The sequence below is a fragment of the Canis lupus genome, chromosome 38 (assembly GCF_003254725.2).
Source record: "Canis lupus dingo isolate Sandy chromosome 38, ASM325472v2, whole genome shotgun sequence".
Taxonomy (NCBI): Eukaryota; Metazoa; Chordata; class Mammalia; order Carnivora; family Canidae; genus Canis; species Canis lupus.
Genome location: NC_064280.1, coordinates 6,375,159 through 6,392,271, shown reverse-complemented (window position 1 = coordinate 6,392,271; position 17,113 = coordinate 6,375,159). Strand labels below are relative to the sequence as shown.

General features: G+C 36.1%; 1 protein-coding gene across 9 annotated transcripts in view; it reads left to right on the top strand.

Annotated features, from left to right (window-relative positions):
• The window catches only part of CDC73 (cell division cycle 73), a 253,926-nt gene that overhangs the window by 35,470 nt on the left and 201,343 nt on the right, over positions 1 to 17,113 (top strand). The gene's annotated exons all lie outside the window — the stretch shown is intronic.

Below are 17,113 nucleotides of genomic sequence, written 5' to 3'. Positions count from 1 at the left end.
TGCTGTGTTATCTTTAATCTAGTCTTCTTCACTTATTTATACAGTTGGCCCCTAAACAACACTGAGGGTACGGGTACTGACACCCTCCACCCACTGCATTCAGTTGAAAATCTGCGTATAACTTTTGACTTGCCCAAACTTAACTACTAAAAGCCTACAGTTGACTGGAAGCCTTAGATAACTCTAACACATATTTTGTATGTTAGATGTATTATATACTGTATCTTACAATAAAGTAAGCTAAAGAAAAGAAAATGTTTAAAAATAAGGAACAGAAATACATTATGATACTGTACCATTAAAAAAATCCACACAGAAGTGCATTTGTGCAGCTCAGACCTGTGTTCAAGGGTCAACAGTACTACCTTCTTAGACCCTACTGGCCTTTCAGTTTGAAATTCTTGATCTAAATAAAGGCAGTGTTATCTTGTTAAAGAGAAAGGGTAATCAGTTGAAAGCACTATATATTTAAGGATTTGAAGTCAGTCCTGGCTTTGAATCACAATTCTTCCACATTATGCCACTAATGATGGTGAGATTATTTAACCTTTCTTTTAAGTGGTGTTGTTTTTATTTTGTAATAAAGATAGTAGAACTTATGTCATAATCTTTTTGAGGACTAAAAGAGACACTATGTAAAAATGCTTAGCACAGAGGACTCAGTAAATAAATGATGGTTACTTTTATTATGAGTTTATAATTTTGAATATAATCTTACTTTGATTTAGGCATCAATGTAGACAACTTTCACTGATGTATTTAATATTACATTTAATGATAACATGTTTATTCAAAGTTACAAAGACTAGCTTATTTAAATATGATGATAACTCTTTTCCTCTCTAGTAATTGGTACATTTTTACTGTGGCTGTGTATATTTATCTTTGTGTTCTTTGTTCTGTGAGAGAAAATTCCTACAAACAAGTTATATAGTGAGGGATAACTTAGGTAGGTTAGGCATTTCTAATCTACCTGGTAGGGCTCATATATGAAAAGAAATGAGGGACGCCTCTTTATTCATGTGATGGAGCATGCAACTCTTGATCTCAGGGTCATGAGTTCAAGCTCCACATTTTTGGTGTAGAGTTTACTTAAATTTTTTTTTTTAAAGAAATGACGTTTATTTAGATTTAAATTGTTTAATTCAATCAAAAAAGTATGTGGGGGGATGGGTAAAATGGGTGAAGTGGATTAAGAGATACAAACTTCCGGTTATAAAATAAGTCACAGGGATGAAAAGTACAGCATAGGGAATATAGTCAGTATTGTAATACTTTTTTCATGATGAACATTTCATAATATATATAATTATTGAATCACTGTTTTTTCTATTGAAACTACTTCAGTATATGTGAACTATACTTTAGTTAAAAATCTTAAAAAATTAAAGAGCATTGGGATTTTATTTTATTTTTTTTAAAGATTTTATTTGTTTATTCATGGAAGACACAGAGAGAGAGAGGCAGAGACACAGGCAGAGGGAGAAGCAGGCTCCCCGCAAGGAGCCTGACGTGGGACTCGATCCTGGGTCTCCAGGATCACATCTGGGCCGAAGGCGGCGCTAAACTGCTGACTGCCCAGCATTGGGATTTTAATATGTGGTCATAGAATTATAAATAAGACTGTTACTTTTATAATTCTATAATTGTCTGCATCTATATTTAGATTGGCATATTCTGCTTGAATATTATATTGCACTTGAAATAATTTTCAAAACTTGTTGACTATCTTGATATTTCAGGGAACAGGGTGTTTCCTCTGTCAGCCTGAGCAATATAAAGTTCTAGCCCCTAAACAAAACAAAACATCATTTGGTTTCTGTCAGTAACTTGTTCTGTGTCTTGAAAGTTAATTTTATATGTTAACTACCTGTTAAATGAAGTAATACTTAAGTGTTAACATATTAATATTTTGTATAGTTTATTTCTAATATTTGCATTTTTATAGACTGTTCTTTTTTTTTTAATTTATTTTTTATTGGTGTTCAATTTACTAACATACAGAATAACCCCCAGTGCCCGTCACCCATTCACTCCCACCCCCCGCCCTCCTTCCCTTCTACCACCCCTAGTTCGTTTCCCAGAGTTAGCAGTCTTTACGTTCTGTCTCCCTTTCTGATATTTCCCACACCATTTCTTCTCCCTTCCCTTATATTACCTTTCACTATTATTTATATTCCCCAAAAGAATGAGAACATCTAATGTTTGTCCTTCTCCGACTGACTTACTTCACTCAGCATAATACCCTCCAGTTCCATCCACGTTGAAGCAAATGGTGGGTATTTGTCATTTCTAATAGCTGAGTAATATTCCATTGTATACATAAACCACATCTTCTTTATCCATTCATCTTTCGTTGGACACCGAGGCTCCTTCCACAGTTTGGCTATCGTGGCCATTGCTGCTATAAACATCGGGGTGCAGGTGTCCCGGCGTTTCATTGCATTTGTATCTTTGGGGTAAATCCCCAACAGTGCAATTGCTGGGTCGTAGGGCAGGTATATTTTTAACTGTTTGAGGAACCTCCACCCATTTTTCCAGAGTGGCTGCACCAGTTCACATTCCCACCAACAGTGTATGAGGGTTCCCTTTTCTCCGCATCCTCTCCAACATTTCTTGTTTCCTGCCTTGTTAATTTTCCCCATTCTCACTGGTGTGAGGTGGTATCTCATTGTGGTTTTGATTTGTATTTCCCTGATGGCAAGTGATGCAGAGCATTTTCTCATATGCATGTTGGCCATGTCTGTGTCTTCCTCTGTGAGATTTCTGTTCATGTCTTTTGCCCATTTCATGATTGGATTGTTTGTTTCTTTGGTGTTGAGTTTAAGAAGTTCTTTATAGATCTTGGAAACTAGCCCTTTATCTGATACGTCATTTGCAAATATCTTCTCCCATTCTGTAGGTTGTCTTTGAGTTTTGTTGACTGTATCCTTTGCTGTGCAAAAGCTTCTTATCTTGATGAAGTCCCAATAGTTCATTTTTGCTTTTGTGTCTTTTGCCTTCGTGGATGTATCTTGCAAGAAGTTACTATGGCCGAGTTCAAAAAGGGTGTTGCCTGTGTTCTTCTCTAGGATTTTGATGGAATCTTGTCTCACATTTAGATCTTTCATCCATTTTGAGTTTATCTTTGTGTATGGTGAAAGAGAGTGGTCTAGTTTCATTCTTCTGCATGTGGATGTCCAATTTTCCCAGCACCATTTATTGAAGACACTGTCTTTCTTCCAATGGATAGTCTTTCCTCCTTTATCGAATATTAGTTGCCCATAAAGTTCAGGGTCCACTTCTGGATTCTCTATTCTGTTCCACTGATCTATGTGTCTGTTTTTGTGCCAGTACCACACTGTCTTGATGACCACAGCTTTGTAGTACAACCTGAAATCTGGCATTGTGATGCCCCCAGATATGGTTTTCTTTTTTAAAATTCCCCTGGCTATTTGGGGTCTTTTCTGATTCCACACAAATCTTAAAATAATTTGTTCCAACTCTCTGAAGAAAGTCCATGGTATTTTGATAGGGATTGCATTAAACGTGTATATTGCCCTGGGTAACATTGACATTTTCACAATATTAATTCTGCCAATCCATGAGCATGGAATATTTTTCCATCTCTTTGTGTCTTCCTCAATTTCTTTTAGAAGTGTTCTATAGTTTTGAGGGTATAGATCCTTTACATCTTTGGTTAGGTTTATTCCTAGGTATCTTATGCTTTTGGGTGCAATTGTAAATGGGATTGACTCCTTAATTTCTCTTTCTTCAGTCTCATTGTTAGTGTATAGAAATGCCACTGACTTCTGGGCATTGATTTTGTATCCTGTCACGCTACCGAATTGCTGTATGAGTTCTAGCAGTCTTGGGGTGCAGACTTTTGGGTTTTCTATGTAGAGTATCATGTCATCAGCGAAGAGGGAGAGTTTGACTTCTTCTTTGCCAATTTGAATGCCTTTAATGTCTTTTTGTTGTCTGATTGCTGAGGCTAGGACTTCCAGTACTATGTTGAACAGCAGTGGTGAGAGTGGACATCCCTGTCTTGTTCCTGATCTTAGGGGAAAGGCTCCCAGTGCTTCCCCATTGAGAATGATATTTGCTGTGGGCTTTTCATAGATGGCATTTAAGATGTTGAGGAATGTTCCCTCTATCCCTACACTCTGAAGAGCTTTGATCAGGAATGGATGCTGTATTTTGTCAAATGCTTTCTCTGCATCCAATGAGAGGATCATATGGTTCTTGGTTTTTCTCTTGCTGATATGATGAATCACATTGATTGTTTTACGGGTGTTGAACCAGCCTTGTGTCCAGAGATAAATCCTACTTGGTCATGGTGAATAATTTTCTTAATGTACTGTTGGATCCTATTGGCCAGTATCTTGTTGAGAATTTTTGCATCCATGTTCATCAGGGATATTGGTCTGTAATTCTCCTTTTTGGTGGGGTCTTTGTCTGGTTTTGGAATTAAGGTGATGCTGGCCTCATAGAACGAATTTGGAAGTACTCCATCTCTTTCTATCTTTCCAAACAGCTTTAGGAGAATAGGTATGGTTTCTTCTTTAAACGTTTGATAAAATTCCCCTGGGAAGCCATCTGGCCCTGGACTCTTGTGTCTTGGGAGGTTTTTGATGACTGCTTCAATTTCCTCCCTGGTTATTGGCCTGTTCAGGTTTTCTATTTCTTCCTGTTCCAGTTTTGGTAGTTTGTGGCTTTCCAGGAATGCGTCCATTTCTTCTAGATTGCCTAATTTATTGGCGTATAGCTGTTCATAATATGTTTTTAAAATCGTTTTTATTTCCTTGGTGTTGGTAGTGATCTCTCCTTTCTCATTCATGATTTTATTAATTTGAGTCTTCTCTCTCTTCTTTTTAATAAGGCTGGCTAATGGTTTATCTATCTTATTAATTCTTTCAAAGAACCAACTCCTGGTTCTGTTGATCTGTTCCACAGTTCTTCTGGTCTCGATTTCATTGAGTTCTGCTCGAATCTTTATTAACTCCCTTCTTCTCTTGGGTGTAGGATCTATTTGCTGTTTTTTCTCTAGCTCCTTTATGTGTAAGGTTAGCTTTTGTATTTGAGTTCTTTCCAGTTTTTGAATGGATGCTTGTATTGCGATGTATTTCCCCCTTAGGACTGCTTTTGCTGCATCCCAAAGATTTTGAACGGTTGTATCTTCATTCTCATTAGTTTCCATGAATCTTTTTAATTCTTCCTTAATTTCCTGGTTGACCCTTTTATCTTTTAGCAGGATGGTCCTTAACCTCCCCGTGTTTGAGGTCCTTCCAAACTTCTTGTTGTGATTTAGTTCTAATTTCAAGGCATTATGGTCTGAGAATATGCAGGGGACAATCCCAATCTTTTGGTATCGGTTCAGACCCGATTTGTGACCCAATATGTGGTCTATTCTGGAGAAAGTTCTATGTGCGCTTGAGAAGAATGTGTATTCAGTTGAGTTTGGATGTAAAGTTCTGTAGATATCTGTGAAATCCATCTGGTCCAGTGTATCATTTAAAGCTCTCGTTTCTTTGGAGATGTGCTTAGTAGACCTATCGAGTATAGAAAGAGCTAGATTGAAGTCACCAAGTATAAGTGTATTATTATCTAAGTATTTCTTCACTTTGGTTAATAATTGATTTATATATTTGGCAGCTCCCACATTCGGGGCATATATATTGAGGATTGTTAAGTTCTCTTGTTGAATAGATCCTTTAAGTATCATATAGTGTCCCTCTTCATCTCTCACTACAGTCTTTGGGGTAAATTTTAGTTTATCTGATATAAGGATGGCTACCCCTGCTTTCTTTTGAGGACCATTCGAATGGTAAATGGTTCTCCAACCTTTTATTTTCAGGCTGTAGGTGTCCTTCTGTCTAAAATGAGTCTCTTGTAGACAGCAAATAGATGGGTCCTGCTTTTTTATCCAGTCTGAAACCCTGCGCCTTTTGATGGGGTCATTAAGCCCGTTCACATTCAGAGTTACTATTGAGAGATATGAGTTTAGTGTCATCATGATATCTATTCAGTCTTTGTTTTTGTGGACTGTTCCACTGAACTTCTTCTTAAAGGGGAATTTTAAGAGGCCCCCTTAAAATTTCTTGCAAAGCTGGTTTGGAGGTCACATATTCTTTTAGTTGCTGCCTGTCTTGGAAGCTCTTTATCTCTTCTTCCATTTTGAGTGAGAGCCTTGCTGGATAAAGTATTCTTGGTTGCATGTTCTTCTCATTCAGGGCCATGAATATATCCTGCCAGCCCTTTCTGGCCTGCCAGGTCTCTGTGGAGAGGTCTGCTGTTACCCTAATACTCCTCCCCATAAAAGTCAGGGATTTCTTGTCTCTTGCTGCTTTAAGGATCTTCTCTTTATCTTTGGAATTTGCAAGCTTCACTATTAAATGTCGAGGTGTTGAACGGTTTTTACTGATTTTAGAGGGGGATCTCTCTATTTCCTGGATCTGAATGCCTGTTTCCCTTCCCAGATTAGGAAAGTTTTCAGCTAGAATTTGTTCAAATACATATTCTGGCCCTCTGTCCCTTTCGGCGCCCTCGGGAACCCCAATTAAACGTAGGTTTTTCTTCCTCAGGCTGTCGTTTATTTCCCTTAATCTATCCTCATGGTCTTTTAATTGTTTGTCTCTTTTTTCCTCAGTTTCCCTCTTTGCCATCAACTTGTCTTCTATGTCACTCACTCGTTCTTCCACCTCGTTAACCCTCGTCGTTAGGACTTCTAGTTTGGATTGCATCTCATTCAATTGATTTTTAATTTCTGCCTGATTAGCTCTAAATTCTGCAGTCATGAAGTCTCTTGAGTCCTTTATACTTTTTTCTAGAGCCACCAGTAGCTTCTGAATTGGCTATATTCAATAGTGCTTCTGAATTGGCTTTCTGACATTGAATTGTAATCCAGATTTTGTAACTCTGTGGGAGAGAGGACTGTTTCTGATTCTTTCTTTTGAGGTGAGGTTTTCCTTCTAGTCATTTTGCTCAGTGCAGAGTGGCCAAAAGCAAGTTGTATTGGGAAAAAGAGAAAAAGAGAGGAGAGAAAGAAGGAAAGAAAAGAGAAAGAGAAAAAAAAGGGAAGAAAAAAAGGGAAGAAAAAGAAAGAGAAAAAAAAAAGAAAAAGAGAAAGAAAAAGGAGAAAAAAAGGGGGTGGGGGAAGGAAACAAATCAAAAAGCAAAACAAAACAAAAGAAAAAAAAAAAAAAAGGACCACCGGGGAGTATCTTCTGATTCTGTGTACTTTAAGTCCCTTGGCTTCTCCTGGAAGTTGTCCGTCTAGCTGGTGTTCTGGGGGTGGGGCCTGTTGTGCTGATTTTCAGGTGTTAGCAGTTGGGGGAGCTGCTGTGCCCCTGCCTGGTGCAGGGCTCAGTGGGGGTCGTTTACCCCGTGAGGCCGCAGGAGGAACAGCCCCAGTGGCGGGGCCAGCTCTGGAAACCTGGATTCACCTCCGGCAGGAACTCCGGAGCTCTCCGTCTGCAGGGCCTGGAGGCTCCGGGGCGGGGCCGCTGATCTGCTCAGCTCGGGGCAGGAGCTTCCTTGCTGTCCTGGGCCCTCCGGGCCTCTGCCTGTCCCGGGGGGAGGCGGGATCCTGGGCTGTGTCCCGGCGCCCTGTGCTCCGGAGCTTGCGCTGTTGGATTCGCGCTCCCGCCCCGCAGCCCCCTCCGCGGAGCTGCCGCCCGAGCCCCCCGAAGCTGCTCCTGGAACCGCGCAGCCCCCTCCGCACGGAGCCTCTTCCTCTGCCCGAGCCCCTCCGAGCTGCTCCCAGGGCCGCGCAGCCCCCTCCGCGGATCTGCCGCCCGAGCCCCCCCGAGCTGCTTCGGGTCCCGCCGAGTCCCGCGGTGCGCGCTGCAGCCCTTAGGGAGCTCGGCGCACTCTCCTGGGCGCGCAGTTGCTCTGTTACTGTCCCGGGGAGCCGGAAGGCACCCCCCGCCCTCCTGGGTCCTGCTCCAACTCCCCGCGAGCCCCTTTCCGCCCGGGAAGGTCGGTGCAGCTCCTGCTCCTCCTGGACGGGGCTCTCCTGTCCTGGGGACACTCGCCCCGGCCTCATACCGGCTCCTCGCGGGGCCCCTCCCCCTTGGAGGCCTTTGTTCCTTTATGTCTTTTTCCCCGTCTTCCTACCTTGATAGAAGCGCGAACTCTTCTCACTGTAGCGTTCCAGCTGGTCTCTCTTTAAATCTCAGGCCGAATTGATAGATTTTCAGGATAATTTGAAGGTTTTCTAGGTAATTTGGTGGAGACAGGTGATTTGGGGACCCTACTCTTCCGCCATCTTGTTCCTCCCCTCCCCCGCATTTTTATAGACTGTTCTAAGAGTTCATCACTTAGACAATATTTTTTTTTCTATACTCAAAACATCTCTCAAATCCTTTTTATATAGTAGTTTTGCCCAAGTGATTTTTTTTTTTTTTAATGAGCTCATTATAGATCTGGACTGTGTCTAAAAAGAGAGAGCTTTCTGTTGTGATTTGTTGGCTGTTGCAGCAAATTAGGCATCTGTTTTGTCATGTGAAAAATGGTATTATAATAACTTCCTCTGACATTCATTTCAAGGTTTGCAACTGTATAGGTATACCTTGTTCACATTGTTCTTTTCAGTGCTGTTTGCTTGTAGCACTGAATTAATTAGTTATTGAGGAATATTTTTATATTAAACATATGTAACATTTTGTGAACTTTTATACTGAATAATACAGAAAATACCCTCCTCTCCTTTTTTTAGTTGGGTAGTACTTAGATTGAACACTTATTTAGAGGAGTGTGTATTAATCTCCTTACACTAATGCTCCTTTTGTGGTGGAGAGATACTAAAATCTGATTTTACCTTATTATTTGTTAGCATAATCAACATTTGATGCTGATCTGATTCAAGAAAAAATAATTTCAAAAACATGGTAACAGGTGGCAGGAAATTTTAATGCATATAAAGTACGTTATTTTTATAATAATGCCTTTTGTTTCTTTTAGTTTATGTATTTTATTGAGCTTTACTGAAAAATCCATTGCACAGTAGATGCTACTTTTGGTGTTTATACAATTAAATTCCATTAATTTACCTTTGCATTTCTTTAAAGAATAATTATTCATTTATCCAAGGTGTCTTAGAGATTTTTTTTTTGAGATTTTTAATAATATATAAGATGTCTTTAAAATACTCATGACCGTGTAGTTAATAATAACATGGTCCCAAAACTTCTGAGACTTATTTTTGAAAGAAACATAGACACTGTTGGCAGTAATCTAGAAACTTTTGTATAATTTTTAATAACAATGTTAATGTCACATTTTTCAGTGTTTTAATATTGATCACTGTAAGAACAGAAGAAAATAGAAACTAGCTTGGAAATATAATATTTTGTTAACAGCATGATGAAAGTTAATACTGTCAGATTTCAGTTGGATTATAATTCCATTGTGTAATGCTATAGCTATTTATGACCCAGATGTGCACAAAAGCAAAGTTTTTAAAAAAACCTCTCTTGGACATAGTACAGTATAGTGTTTTATTCCCATTTCTGTTTACCTTCATCAGTACAATTTCAATTCATTGAACATATTTCATCATTTTTAAATTCTAACTCCTTCTCAAGTATGTTTTTAGACTAGCCACCATTGTTAGTTAACACAGACATGACTTTATTTTGTTATATATTTCTCTTCATTATTTTGAGGAAAAAAGTTAATATTACCTTAATTCATGACTAAATGATTTGAATCAGTTTGTTCATATGAAAAAGACCTAGTATATTTAATAACATTCTATGGTTGGATGTTTAAATATTTCCTTGATAGGTATTTTTCTGTTGGTTGTTGGCTGAGCTTTAGTTTGCTGTATCAATTTCCGGGTCTTCATAAACTGATTCAAATCCTTGAGGAATTTCAATCTTTTATATAAACCCTACATTCAAATTTTATTTTCTATGTTGTCTTAATTATATTTGTCTTAATACTCATTGCATTTCTAGTTAGTTCATCCCCTTCCCTTCCTTCTCCCCAACCTGCCAAACCTCATTTGATCTTTAATTCTAAGTTTTGGTTTCTTTTCCAGGTCTTTTTCTTGATGGATGTTTCTTTTAGTGTTGTTCTTCTTGTCTTTCCTGCTTCTCATGTTCCTCTGTGAGTGACTGTTCTGCGTTTATTTTAAGTATCTGTTTTTAAACTCTTCTGGTCTGGACAAGCCTTAGTATTTAGAAACTAAGTTCTTATTTGAAATTTCAGAATGTTGCTTTGCTGTGAATAAATTGAAGAAATTCATTTGAAATGCTAAGGAATTAAAGCTTTATTAAGATTTTTATTTTTTACTTCATTGGAGATAAAAGGCATACCATAGGCATCAGATAATTATCTCACTATTGAAGTTGTCATATTTTATGTTGTCACTGAAAAAGTTTGTTCTTTACATTTAGATTTTTACATAAAAGAACAAACAGTTGTTTTGAAATCAAGTCAATTTAATATTTTACAAATTTTTAAGTCAGAAATAATCTGATATGATTTAGAAACAGTGAATTCTGGACACTATCCATTTAATGATTTACCATCTTAAATTTGGTAGCTGCTTCAGTCTTTCAGTGTCTTGTTGTCATTTCTGTCTTATATACATTGCTATAAACATTCTGAATTGAATTCCTTATATATTTTAATATATCAAATTTGAGAACTAAAACAGTTCTTTGACCTTTCAGAAGAATTTGAACTTCTGTTATATGGAAGGCTTTTAGTTGTCTTAGTAAAGAAAATTCAGCTTCTGATATGTTTAAAATATAATTTTATCTTAAATATTTAAGTGTCCTTAGGAATCATTGAGTTTTAAAAAGAACTACATTGTGATAACCAACCATTCTGATAGTAAATTTGTGGCTACACCATAATTTGTCAAGAACTTTCGTACATTGTCACATTTTTTCCCCTACAAAAGTTACTTTAATAGGAAAAATAAACAGTAAAAGCTTAACTTAGTTAATTAAATTTATTTTGGTAACATTTTTTTCTTTATCTCTATTAAATGTAATGGATGTAATTACTATTTTCCAATAAATTGGTAGATAACCAAATTTTGGGAGACCTGTGTTTACACATTTATTTCTAAACATTCGGAGTCATTATTAGTATTTTTGAAAGTTTGTATGATATATTTTTTAAAACTTTATAAATATCAACATAAAGGTCAGAGTATAGTAGATTTTGCCAAAATATGCATCATTATGGGATACTGGTGGGATTACATTTGTATTTTACACTGGAACCCTCCTTGGATTACTGAAGGACCAGTCCATAATCATATAGTCTGGTTCTAATTCACTTAAGAATTTTCACCAACATTTTTGTTATATAACAGATCTGCGGATGATGAACAGTGATACAGAACGTTATATACCCTGGGGATGATTAGTTGCATGGGTCCCAGGTTGCCTAATAGGTTGGCATTTCCTTATTAATTTGCTAGGGAAAGGCTAAAAAAACCTAGGTAGTAATACCATGAGAGATTTATTATTCAAGCTTATAAGAGGAGCATTCGAAATGCTAAATGCTGATTTATTAATTTACACTGTAATTGCCAAGAACACTGGATATTCAACTCCCTATATCTGGCATATCCATGTTCTTTCTGTAAAGAAGCTCATGGGAGATCATATGCCCAGTGACATATTAACTTATATCCTTCAAACATTTAATGGTATTAGAGTAAGAGAGGTTGATATTTGCATCTCTTCAATAAAGACAGACAGACCTCTTGCAAGGCCAGGAAACATTTTTCCTTGGTCACTGCTTAGAGGGGCTTTGTCATCATTTGCCATTGTAACTTACCTTCTTAAAGAAGTGTCTATTTCCAAGTCCATATGATGTATTTCTTTAGATGTATAGATTACGGATTCAGGTTTTAGGACTAACATCTCATTCGGTTCTATTTGATTTATTAAAAAATGTTGATTAGGGGCTAGGTCTTTTGAATTGAAAGTTCATGATGTCGATATCCAAAGGTTCTGATTTGTCAATAGAGAAAGTAGGCAACAGTAGATGGCCTGGCTAGAAGTCTGAACTGTAGATCTAAGATTAGTCCTATTTAGTTTTGTTGATTTGGAAGGGGACACAGGAGCAAGGATTTCCTACAGGATTCTGAAAATCATTTATTTTTATCTTTCACTTAAGCTCAGAGGCATAAATTAATGAAGTTACTTAAATCCCACTCTACTGATTAATTCCATAATTTCAGTGCTACAAAGACATTATAATTTAAGGGGTTTCTTGGCATTGTATAAAAGTATTTAGGATTTAGAATACAGTCAGAACAAAAACAAATATAATTTAAGTACAAATGGAGAAGTACTAATATGAGTACTGTTGTAGAAGACTGTATAAAAAGATACGTAATCATGCTGTCTTAGGATAAATCTTTTATCCAGCTTAATGCTTCTTTGGCATATTTATTTGAAAGATGTGCATATATACATAATATAATGCTAAGTAGTAAGGATTTTTAAAATAAGGATAACTGATCCTATAGAAAATTTTCCTGAGTTTAGTTCACAATTTACTTAGTTGATTATACTACTTATATAAAATTCAGTTAGACAAATTACTAGAACTATTTTCAGAAATAGAAGGGGAAGGTATTTTTCTCTTACATAAATGAGTACTCCCCCGTATGGCCCAACCCCCAATAAATGTATAAATAATTCTGATATTCTGATAAAACTGTGCTTGACATCTTCATTGATACATGTAAATTAAGTGTGGTAACATTTGTATTTGGTCTGCAATGAAAGACTGCTATTTTTATTGAGACTTTTATTTCTCTATGCTGACTTGATTTTTGGTGCTTACATATAAAAAAAATAAGCCATCTTTTACTACAGTATGAGTTTTACATTTAAGCTCTGTTTTGCCTTGTAATTTTATAATTTATAATTTTAGGTTGACTTCACTAAACAATTATCAAGTCTGTAGGGAAAGCTAATTTCCAAAACCACAGTGTTTGTTATCTATCTATCTTAGAAACTTGACTGTGAAATTGTTTTTAATGAGTGCAAAGAAATGTAGAGTTGGGTATGAACAAAAGTAATTAATGTAAAGGAATTTGTATGGTTTAAGAGCGTTTTCATTATTGCCTTATTTTCTAGTTTGTAATGATTTAAAAGGTTTAAATTTAATGATTGAAATCGGGAGCTGACAGACTTTTTTTATAAAGGACTAGATAGTGTATATTTTAGACTTAATGTAAAGGAATTTGTATGGTTTAAGAGCGTTTTCATTATTGCCTTATTTTCTAGTTTGCAATGATTTAAAAGGTTTAAATTTAATTGAAATCGGGAGCTGACAGACTTTTTTTTATAAAGGACTAGATAGTGTATATTTTAGACTTGTAGGCTAATAGGCAAAATCATGGATTTTCGGTAGGTACTTACAGAACAGGAGTAAAATCTGCACAAATTTTCAATGACAATTATAATAATAAATGAATAAAATTTTGGGTAATAATGACCTGCTAGAGAGAAGTATTAGAATTTCTTTTGGTGGCAAGATAACGTTTTGTGGTTCAAAGTTAGTTTCTGTATCACCAAAATTGATTGTAAATGTTCTGTAAATCTATTAAAGTTGGTCTGTAATGAAATTTTATGTATTTTGTCTCTGAAAAAGTATCTTTTCTCACAGACAGTGGCAGATGCTTATATCAGTCCATGAGTACATGTGATATCGACTGAGCATATTTGTCACTTGGAAGGTGTTTCTAGAATTTTGTTTCTAGAATTTTCTAGATTTTTAAAAATATTTGCCTTTTTATCACATTATTACATTTCGGATTTATTACTGTCAAGTGAAGATTAGGTGGAAGTTCCAAACCTGCAGTTAAATGTTGCTGTTATGGACAAATGTGGGACACACAGTGGTGTCTTTTGCATTCATTCGACCAGTATTTATTCCATGCCTCCCATATGCTAGGTTGTGGTATAGGTTCTGGGGATGCAGTGCAGTGGTAAATAGAGGAGGGACAAACAAAATATCAGTGAACTATGCTTTTTAGAAAATTAAAATGGATGAAATGATATAACTGCATTCTTGCTGTGTGCCAGTCAGCATTGCTAAATCATGAGAGGTATTTGGCTCAAGTACATAACTACTGTTGTGGCGTAAAGGCAGTCATAGACTTATTTAACAAGTGGTTTGTTCCAATAAATGTAAAACTTCCTTTGTGGATACTGAAATTGGAATTTCATGATTTTTACATGTTAAGAAATAGTAATTACTATCATTTTGATTTTTTTTCTCCACCTTAAAAATGTAAAATCCAGTTATGGTTCACGGGACACACAAAAATAGGCAGGGATCTGGATTTGGTCTGTAGCTGTAGGTTGCTCGATTTAGGCTTAATTTTGTTTTTCTTTTGCTCATAACAACTAATTGATTGTCTCGCTCTGGAGGCCAGAAGTCTGAAATCAAGGTGTCAGCAGGGCCATGTTTCCTCTGAACCTTGTAGGAGAATCCTTCCTTAAGTTAAATTTTTATGAACTGATGTAGAAGGTAGTAATTTTTTATAATGAATCAAGCAGTCAATACTTGAGTTGAATTTTATGACCTTAAAAATTGATATTTAAGTGAATTTTAGGAAGTATGCTACTTACACATCTAGCATAGTCATTAAGTAGGCACATTAACTTTTAACATTAAATGTATAAGAGTGGAGGCATTTACGTAATGGCTATTTCCGGTGTACTGTAGTTTAAAACTATTATTTCTATTTGTCTTAGGAAATGCAAGAATATTAAATGAAAATTGCTAATGATGGACTCGGGTTTTAGACTAACAGCATTGAGAAACGTGTAAGATATATTTCCTTGTACTGAAGAATTAAAATTTTATCAATCTTTATAATGAGGATTATAAATCCTTCATAATGAGGATTTTTTTATTGCTTAAAGCCAAATAAAAATGAATTTTTGTGTTTTTTTTTTAAACATCTCATAATGGAAAAAAATGTGTCAAGTTTTGTTAAGACGTTCTCCTGATGTATGAGAATGTGATATTTGGGGAACAAAGCTATAAGTATAAGGCCTTTTGATCTGTCAGCTAGACTGCGAAAACACTTCTGTAGAAACAGAGGAGCAATTGAGGAGTCTGTTGAGGAGTGGGAAAAGCACGACAAAATATTAGGCATGGACAAAAAGAGGGTATTAGCAAGTCTACCTTCCTGCAGATTTCCAGAGCCTCCTTAAGTGTTCCTAACTTAAATAGACTAAGCTGGAGAGATGTATGCAGCCTGTTCCAGTTACACAAGTGGAAAGAGTTCCTTTTCAGTTAGTCATTAATTAACATCCTGGGAACCGTCTAATTGGTCCAGTTGTCTAACTCCAACATTCCCTTGTCCATACAGATTTTTTGCTTTCCAGCGGTCATAAAGATTCCAGTGATCTGGCACTGCATTGTTTGGTACATTACATTAGTAAAGAAGCACAGATTACCTAGCTACTCTCCTCCTCCTCCTCCCCTGTCCTTTCAGATGTCAGGTTTTTCTAAGTATGAAGCCTAAACTTAATCAATACTTGTTAGTTTAAGGCTGTAACGTATTTTTTCTTAAACCGTCACTATTTCTAATGCTAGTTTCTAATATGCTAGTTAGATCAAAGACTAATTTTCTAGGCCCAGGCAGCTGATAATAATGGGAAATTGTTTTTTTTTTTCTTTGAAATGATAGCTATTAGACAAAGGAGTAAATACTTATAAATATGAATAATGCCAAAGCAGTTTTTAATAATGCTGCTGTCTTCCCTGAATATCATGGGGGAAAATCCTAGTTAGCTTGTAGTACCCTCATCATATCAGATGACCTAGTCCAGGATATCATCAGGCTGGAGAAAGGGGCATCTTTCTTAATTTGTCCTTCCAAAGACAGTGCTTCTTTGTAAATTTTTTTTTTCCTTCTGGGGACTTCTTTTTGCAAAGCAATTGGTGAAACCTTCCCCCCCCTTAATTATGAAAAATTATAAACATAAATATAATTAGAGAAAATAGCCTATGGTTTTCTCTCTGTCCATCACACAGATTTCTATAATTATTTTTAAACCATTCTTCATCTGTTCCGTATCTCCTTTTTTCCCTTAAGTATTATAAAGCAAAATCTAGACATTGTTCCTACATACTTTGCACTTCTAAAAAAATACTGTTTACTTTGCTGTAGAGACATTATTGTGCATTGCCAAAAAATAATTTATCCTCTTATAACCATTTCATTTTCCATTTTCTTTGATTTTCTTGAAAAATGATTTTTGTAGTTCATTCGTTGGAAATAGGATCCAAACAAGCACCAAAAGTTCCATTTAGTTGTTAGGAATTGTGAGTTGTTGGGGTTCCCCCCACCCCCGGACATTAGAGGTCATTGTCTTTTATGCATGGACTCATTTGGTAGACTAGTGAATAGTAGGAGTTCTCTCTGTGAATAATATTTTTAACGTATAAAATAAAATACATAAGATAAAGAAGACTGGTTGTACTGAAAGAAGATAATCAAGAGACTTTAAAAATACAAATTTATGGCATGGTAATTTGTGCTTCTCTAATGGATTATATAATAAAATCTAGTGATAAAATCTAATAAATGCCAGAGTTTTAAAGTGTGAGCATACATAATATTTCAAGATATCTGTAACAGGTGTAATGTGATAGCAAAGCATGAGATTTCTTTTGGTGATAAAGTCATGCCCGTGTTAATAGTACTGTGGTTTAAGGAAATGTTAATTTCTTTTAGACGTTGGTAAAAATAAAATTGCAATTTTATTTTTTCCCCCATCCAGATAAGGATCCACACTCCCCTACTCTATAAAAGGTTTTAAGGTCCTGGCTACAATTCTGTTTTACTGTTTATTTTCTGTTTTTCTGCAAACTTGGCGAATTTTTCTCAACCTCCTGGCTTTTGTGTTTGCAGTTCTTTTTTCCTTAATCATTCTTTTGCTCTTAATAAGATTGGCTACTCATAATTCACATCTTAGTTCACTGGTCACGTTCTCAGGAAGGCTTCCAGGTTTTTTCCTAATAATCTTGTTTTGTTTATTTTGATGACTTTCTTTGAATATGAGGATCTGAAGGTAGGAACCATATCTTTCTTGCTTTCTAGTAGTTCTTGCTCTTTCTGGCTCTATCCCTA